This window comes from Quercus suber, unplaced genomic scaffold, assembly GCF_002906115.3.
Source record: "Quercus suber isolate HL8 unplaced genomic scaffold, Cork oak 2.0 scaffold_453, whole genome shotgun sequence".
Classification (NCBI taxonomy): Eukaryota; Viridiplantae; Streptophyta; class Magnoliopsida; order Fagales; family Fagaceae; genus Quercus; species Quercus suber.
This window is the reverse complement of record NW_027069904.1, coordinates 371988-378701: the sequence shown is the minus strand read 5'-3', so window position 1 is coordinate 378701 and position 6714 is coordinate 371988. Positions and strand designations below refer to the sequence as shown.

General features: G+C 35.9%; 1 pseudogene; it reads left to right on the top strand.

The window, feature by feature from the left end:
- The first annotated feature begins 3694 nt into the window (after positions 1–3694).
- LOC112015738 (uncharacterized) lies at positions 3695–6514 on the top strand (annotated as a pseudogene).
- Positions 6515–6714: the final 200 nt, after the last annotated feature.

Below are 6714 nucleotides of genomic sequence, written 5' to 3'. Positions count from 1 at the left end.
TTATTATTCTTTTTTTTTTTCCTTTTTCTCTTTATTAGTACAAAGAAATTATAATACTTCATGTATTTTTGTGTGTGCATGTATTTCTTTTTTTGGTAACGTTGATATATTCAAATTATCTTTTTGTTAAATTTTGTATAATTTAACTTTGTTAGTGACTACCCTAAAAAAAATTCCAAAAACCACCAAATACCTTCCTAAGTATGTTAACACTATGGAGAAAATCTATTAGACAACTATCTTATTTGGATTCAATATTTGTAGATGAGGGCTGAATTAACACTCCTCCTAAGTCATAAAGAGCATTCACATTGGTGTGTATTTTAGCATAACAAGTTATTTTATCACCAAAGAACCAAAAAACCATGCTTTGTCGAAGATGCTAAAATCTTTTTTTTTTTTTTCTTTGCAACTCAACCACAATAAACTGGTATAGATATTAGTTGACTGCAGCGAGTTGTTAAAAATAAAACACAATATTGTATTAACATTCTCTCTATTCCTTTAATTAAAAAACCCAAATTCTCTCTCTTCTTTTTGTCTCGCACTTATGCCAGTTCTCATCTGTTGTCAGTTCTCTCTTCTTTGTCTCTTGCCCCTCTCTCCCTCTCTTTTCCTTGTGGGATATCTTCTCTTCTTGTTGTGACAATTAGGAGTGAGATTGAATTTTGGGTATGTGGTGGTTGTGATCAAGTTCTTGTTTTTGTGTTTGTTCATATGAGTTTGGTGGTTGTGGTAGTGGTAGTGGTGTTGATTTTGGCCGTGGAGGTAGGTTTTGTGGATTTTGGCTGAGTTTCATGGGCTTGACTGTGGAGGTGGGTTGTGGTTCTGTTTTGTTTTTGTTTTTTGTTTACAATGGGTTGTGGTTGCCATAGTGGTGGTTGTCGCCGACAGTGGAGGTGGCTATGGCTAGTTGCTAATTGCTATAGATTTTTGTAGTGGTTGTTTTTATTATTATTATTTTAATAAGTTGTTTATATTATTTTATATAAAGTAGTAAAAAAATTAGAACCTTTAATTTTAAGTGTATTGTAGAGTGAGATAATAAAATAAATAAAAATAGTTTTTAACACCGCCAATATGAATGTTCTAACACACTAACACAACTGCCTTAGACCCAAATAACAGTCTCCTCCCACGTTTGCCACAATCAAAGGGTAACTTAAAACATAATCCTACGGGTCCCCAAGAAATAACAGAAAATAAAGTAATAAACACGGTTGGATGATGGATGAATGGGTCGGGTCGGGCTTAAACTCAATGATCTCGATTCATTACCCTCAATTGTTTACAAAAACATTTCCCCACAGCTTGGAAAACTTTTATTTTCCTTCCCTCTCATTCTCTCTTTCTATAGAAGCTCTGTGAGGAAAACTTTTTCACAACATTATTCATTTTTTTTTCCTCTCAAACGCATTTCTCCCAACACAAATTAGTAGCAGGAAAATGCCAATAGAAATGCCCAAAGGGCTACCATTCTCAGTGGACACATGGACTTCTTCTTCAAAGAGAAAGAGGCACCACTTTTTAACTCATGCCCACAAAGACCACTCCTTTGGCATCTCTTCCCACTTTTCTTTCCCTATCTACTCAACCCTTCTCACCAAGTCTCTAGTCCTTCAACACTACCCCCAGGTTTGTCTCTGTTTTCTGGGTTTTTTTTAAAAAAAAAAATTTTAAATTGGGTTGAACTTGATTTTGTGGGTTTTGTGCAGCTTGATGATTCATTGTTTGTGGAAATTGAAATTGGGCAGTCGGTGGTTGTGGATGATCCTGATGGGGCTTTCACTGTCACGGCTTTTGATGCCAACCACTGCCCTGGTAATTTATTCTTCTTCTTTTATAGTTTTTGATTGGCTCTGTATTGTATTTTGTTGTTTAATTGGTTTGCTCATGTGGGTTTTGTGGAAATCGTATAATTTTGTTCTTATTGTTGGATTTTTCATATTATATATGCATATTTCAGGGATAGGATTTGTTTAAATTTGATCTTATAATGATATGTTGTATTTTTAATGGTTACGATTGAATAGAGATTGGAGTGGATGTTACCCTTAGAATTAGAGAGGGATGAATTAGCAGGCAAAGCAGATATGTAGTTCCAAGTTATTTTGGAGAGAAATTTAAGTGAATGGCATGAAGCCAAGTTTAATAAAAAGTCTATAACTTCAACAAAAATAAGTACCGGGGAGGGGAGGATGTTACTCTATTTTATGAATTCAGGTATGATGAATCAAATTTCTGCTCCGTGGTCTAGCTAAACACAGATTTATGGTCCGTTTGGATTGAGGGGGAGGGAGGGGGAGTAGAGTAGAGTTGATTGGAAATTAGCCTAAATTTTTGCCAACTCTACTTTACTCCTTTTTGCTCCCCCTTCCTCTCCCTATATCCAAACAAGCTTTTAAGGAATAAGCAGCCCTGTTGTTCATAAATAGGTGTCATCCCTTTGCCCTTTAAGTGTCAGTGGCTTTTAACATGGTTACTCCGTCAACCATCGCTGGGCTTTTGTTGGGGCTTTTAACGTGGTTCAGAATTTTCCCTAGAGAGCATGGGCAACAGTTGGGTATCTCTGGCCTAAGATTCTGCATTTTTAAGTAAATAATTTGTCACACTAAAAATGATGTGCAATAATGTGTCCGCACGGAAGAAAATTATATACCTAATAAACAATGGACAAAGTCAGAGCAGAGAATATAAGATTAGGATATGGTGCCATATCACAACAATATATCTCCCACAAGCAAATTCCAAAACTATACACAATAAACATTTTCTGTTATATTGTTTATTTTCAAGTGCCTGCATCATATTGACATAATTAGGCTAGGAATGTCTTGGATTTAGGAATTATGGGAGAAAATCAACTAAAGGAAAACAACAATGCTAGTAAAATTTGTTCAGAAAGTTCTTAAAAATAATAAAACATTCTTGGATCATTTAATTTGCCGAATGTATAGGCAATTATTTCTAATTCTCATCAGCTCTTAGCAAAAAAAATGGTGAAACTTAGGAGCAGTATATTATGTTCCCCAATTAAATTTAAACACCTGATTGCATTGACCATTAAAACACAATTAAATTCAATGCAACTAGGTCTAGTTGTTTGAATTCAATTGGGGAACCTAATATAATAGACCTAAAGTACTGTATCTAAGTTTTACTGACAAAAGAAAATGGTTTCTAATGCATCACCTAAGTGAAATTTCTACTTGGGAGCTTGTGTGTCAGTAAAGACTATTCTAAGTGGAGGTGGCTATGGCTAGTTGCTAATTGCTATAGATTTTTGTAGTGGTTGTTTTTATTATTATTATTTTAATAAGTTGTTTATATTATTTTATATAAAGTAGTAAAAAAATTAGAACCTTTAATTTTAAGTGTATTGTAAAGTGAGATAATAAAATAAATAAAAATAGTTTTTAACACCACCAATATGAATGTTTTAACACACTAACACTACTGCCTTAGACCCAAATAACAGTCTCCTCCCACATTTGCCACAATCAAAGGGTAACTTAAAACATAATCCTACGGGTCCCCAAGAAATAACAGAAAATAAAGTAATAAACACGGTTGGATGATGGATGAACGGGTCGGGTCGGGCTTAAACTCAATGATCTCGATTCATTATATCCTCAATTGTTTACAAAAACATTTCCCCCCAACTTGGAAAACTATTTATTTTCCTTCCCTCTCATTCTTTCTTTCTGTAGAAGCTCTGTGAGGAAAACTTTTTCACAACATTATTCATTTTTTTTTTCCTCTCAAACCCATTTCTCCCAACACAAATTAGTAGCAGGAAAATGCCAATAGAAATGCCCAAAGGGCTACCATTCTCAGTGGACACATGGACTTCTTCTTCAAAGAGAAAGAGGCACCACTTTTTAACTCATGCCCACAAAGACCACTCCTTTGGCATCTCTTCCCACTTTTCTTTCCCTATCTACTCAACCCTTCTCACCAAGTCTCTAGTCCTTCAACACTACCCCCAGGTTTGTCTCTGTTTTCTGGGTTTTTTAAAAAAAAAAATTTTAAAAATTGGGTTGAACTTGATTTTGTGGGTTTTGTGCAGCTTGATGATTCATTGTTTGTGGAAATTGAAATTGGGCAGTCGGTGGTTGTGGATGATCCTGATGGGGCTTTCACTGTCACGGCTTTTGATGCCAACCACTGCCCTGGTAATTTATTCTTCTTCTTTTATAGTTTTTGATTGGCTCTGTATTGTATTTTGTTGTTTAATTGGTTTGCTCTTGTGGGTTTTGTGGAAATCGTATAATTTTGTTCTTATTGTTGGATTTTTCATATTATATATGCATATTTCTGGGATAGGATTTGTTTAAATTTGATCTTATAATGATATGTTGTATTTTTGATGGTTACGATTGAATAGAGATTGGAGTGGATGTTACCCTTAGAATTAGAGAGGGATGAATTAGCAGGCAAGGCAGATATGTAGTTCCAAGTTATTTTGGAGAGAAATTTAAGTGAATGGCATGAAGCCAAGTTTAATAAAAAGTCTATAACTTCAACAAAAATAAGTACTGGGGAGGGGAGGATGTTACTCTATTTTATGAGTTCAGGCATGATGAATCAAATTTCTGCTCCGTGGTCTAGCTAAATACAGATTTATGGTCCGTTTGGTTTAGGTATGTATCATAAAAGGATGCTGTTAATTCACAGTTCATTCTCGTTATGCGTATCATTATCTTAGTGTCCATAAGTAAGGCACTTAAGCAGGCATTGTGAATTCTTACTAACATTATTCTATATCAGTAATAGTAATCAATAAGGGCATCCAATTGTGAAAGAAATATATTCCATTCAAATTATTTTAAAATAGATGACCTTTTATGCTCCTTGTTATAATCTTGACAATTGTTAGCGTAATAAAAAAGTTTCATGTTTATGTTTTATTATTATATTTCTTAGCAGTTTATGACTCTCTCTCTCTCTCTCTCTTGCGCGCGCGTTGGAGTGAGTGCGTGTGTGGGCATGTGATTGTTTTTCTCTACAGTTCTATCTTAAATGTCAAGCACATTTCTTATGTCACAATATCAATATAACCTCAATCTGCTTCTTACATTTCAAACTACGTTTCCATGAAATAGGTTATTAATTGTATATGGAAGCATCCTGATGCGCCTGTGGTGTATCTGACCTGTGACCTTCTCGGCCAGGAAGAAATTCTGGCAAATGTGTCCCAAACATTTGGGTCCAAGATCTATGTTGATAAAGCCTCTAATCCAGAGTGTTTCCAAGCTCTAACCCTAACATTTCCTGACATTATCTCTGAAGATTCCTCATCCCGCTTCCAGGTATTAGATGGATTTCCTAAACTATATGAAAGAGCAAAAGCAAAGCTTTTGGAGGCCCAAGCTCACTGCCAGCCTGCCCCTCTCATAATCCGCCTATCAGCACAGTGGTATGCATGTGAGGAAGAGTTCTCAGAGAATGAAAGTCAAAGAAAACTGAGAATGAATGAAGCAGTAAGGGACCAATTTGGTGTTTGGCATGTTTGTTACTCAATTCACTCATCCAAGGAAGAATTAGAATGGACCCTGCAACTTCTTGTGCCTAAATGGGTTGTTTCAACAACCCCCAGTTGTAGGGCCATGGAGCTAGATTTTGTTAAGAAACACTGCTTTGGCAATCAAGTAGCTCCAAATGACCCTATCTGGAAGCTTCTTGATATTGCCACGGAAGGTTCTCCATATGTGGATGTATCCATCAAAAGTGTTAGTGGTTCTCCTATGGTTGAAGAGCACACCCAAACTTATGCTCAACCTCAATTTGAACCAGTAAAAGTATCTACGGGCCTAAAAGGACTTATAAAATTGTTCCGTCCAAGCAAAAAAAGTGACATTATTTGGAAGAGCGAGACTTGGTCTCCAAGATTTTAGTTTTTCACATGACGGTCCAATAGTTGCATCTATCAACAATAACCCGACACAAATATCTGCAACAAAGTAGAAGAATTCTCATTCCAGGAGGAAGCTGAAGTGAAATGCCATAAGTCAGAAAGCAAGACAGGTATCGCAGATATTGAAGTGCAATGTCTGAAGTCAGTGGATAAAGAGACTGAAGTTCTTAACAATGCTTCTTTAACAATTGGATCATCAAAGAGCTATAGTGAAAGATTGAGGAAGTTTTATAGGACAATGAATGTTCCTGTGCCTCAGCCTCTTCCCTCCTTAGTTGAGCTTATGAAAGCCAACAAGTGTGCCAAGAGGAAATTTGAGTTATAGTCTTGCCTTTTCCGATGAGGAGGCAACGGGAAAGTATACATATAGCATTAGGATTGGTGCTTTGGCCATACAACACGTCATTGTATTTATATTTCCCTTCATGGGGTGATTTCTTTTAAGTAATTTTTTCCCATTTTGTAGCAATGGTTGATCCCTCTATGAATAAAGGATGAATTGGATGTTTCAATCATTGCAACTTGAGTGTACATTCAAATACTGAGGTGCTTGTGTGTGTGTGTGTTACTTAAAAATGGAATGATCAATTCTTTGAAGATCACTTGCAATATCTCCTTATCCTTTAAATTTCGTGACTTTCGTCCATACATCCTTAAAATTGGATTTGCCCCTGCTTTTGCAGTGGTGAGGATGAAATTCTTGTGTAAAAGAGTTCACTCCTGGTTTTTGTTCTGTGAATGTTGGAGCCTTGTCCATCGAGTACTGTGTGGAGTCATTTGATGAGTCTTTCTTTCAG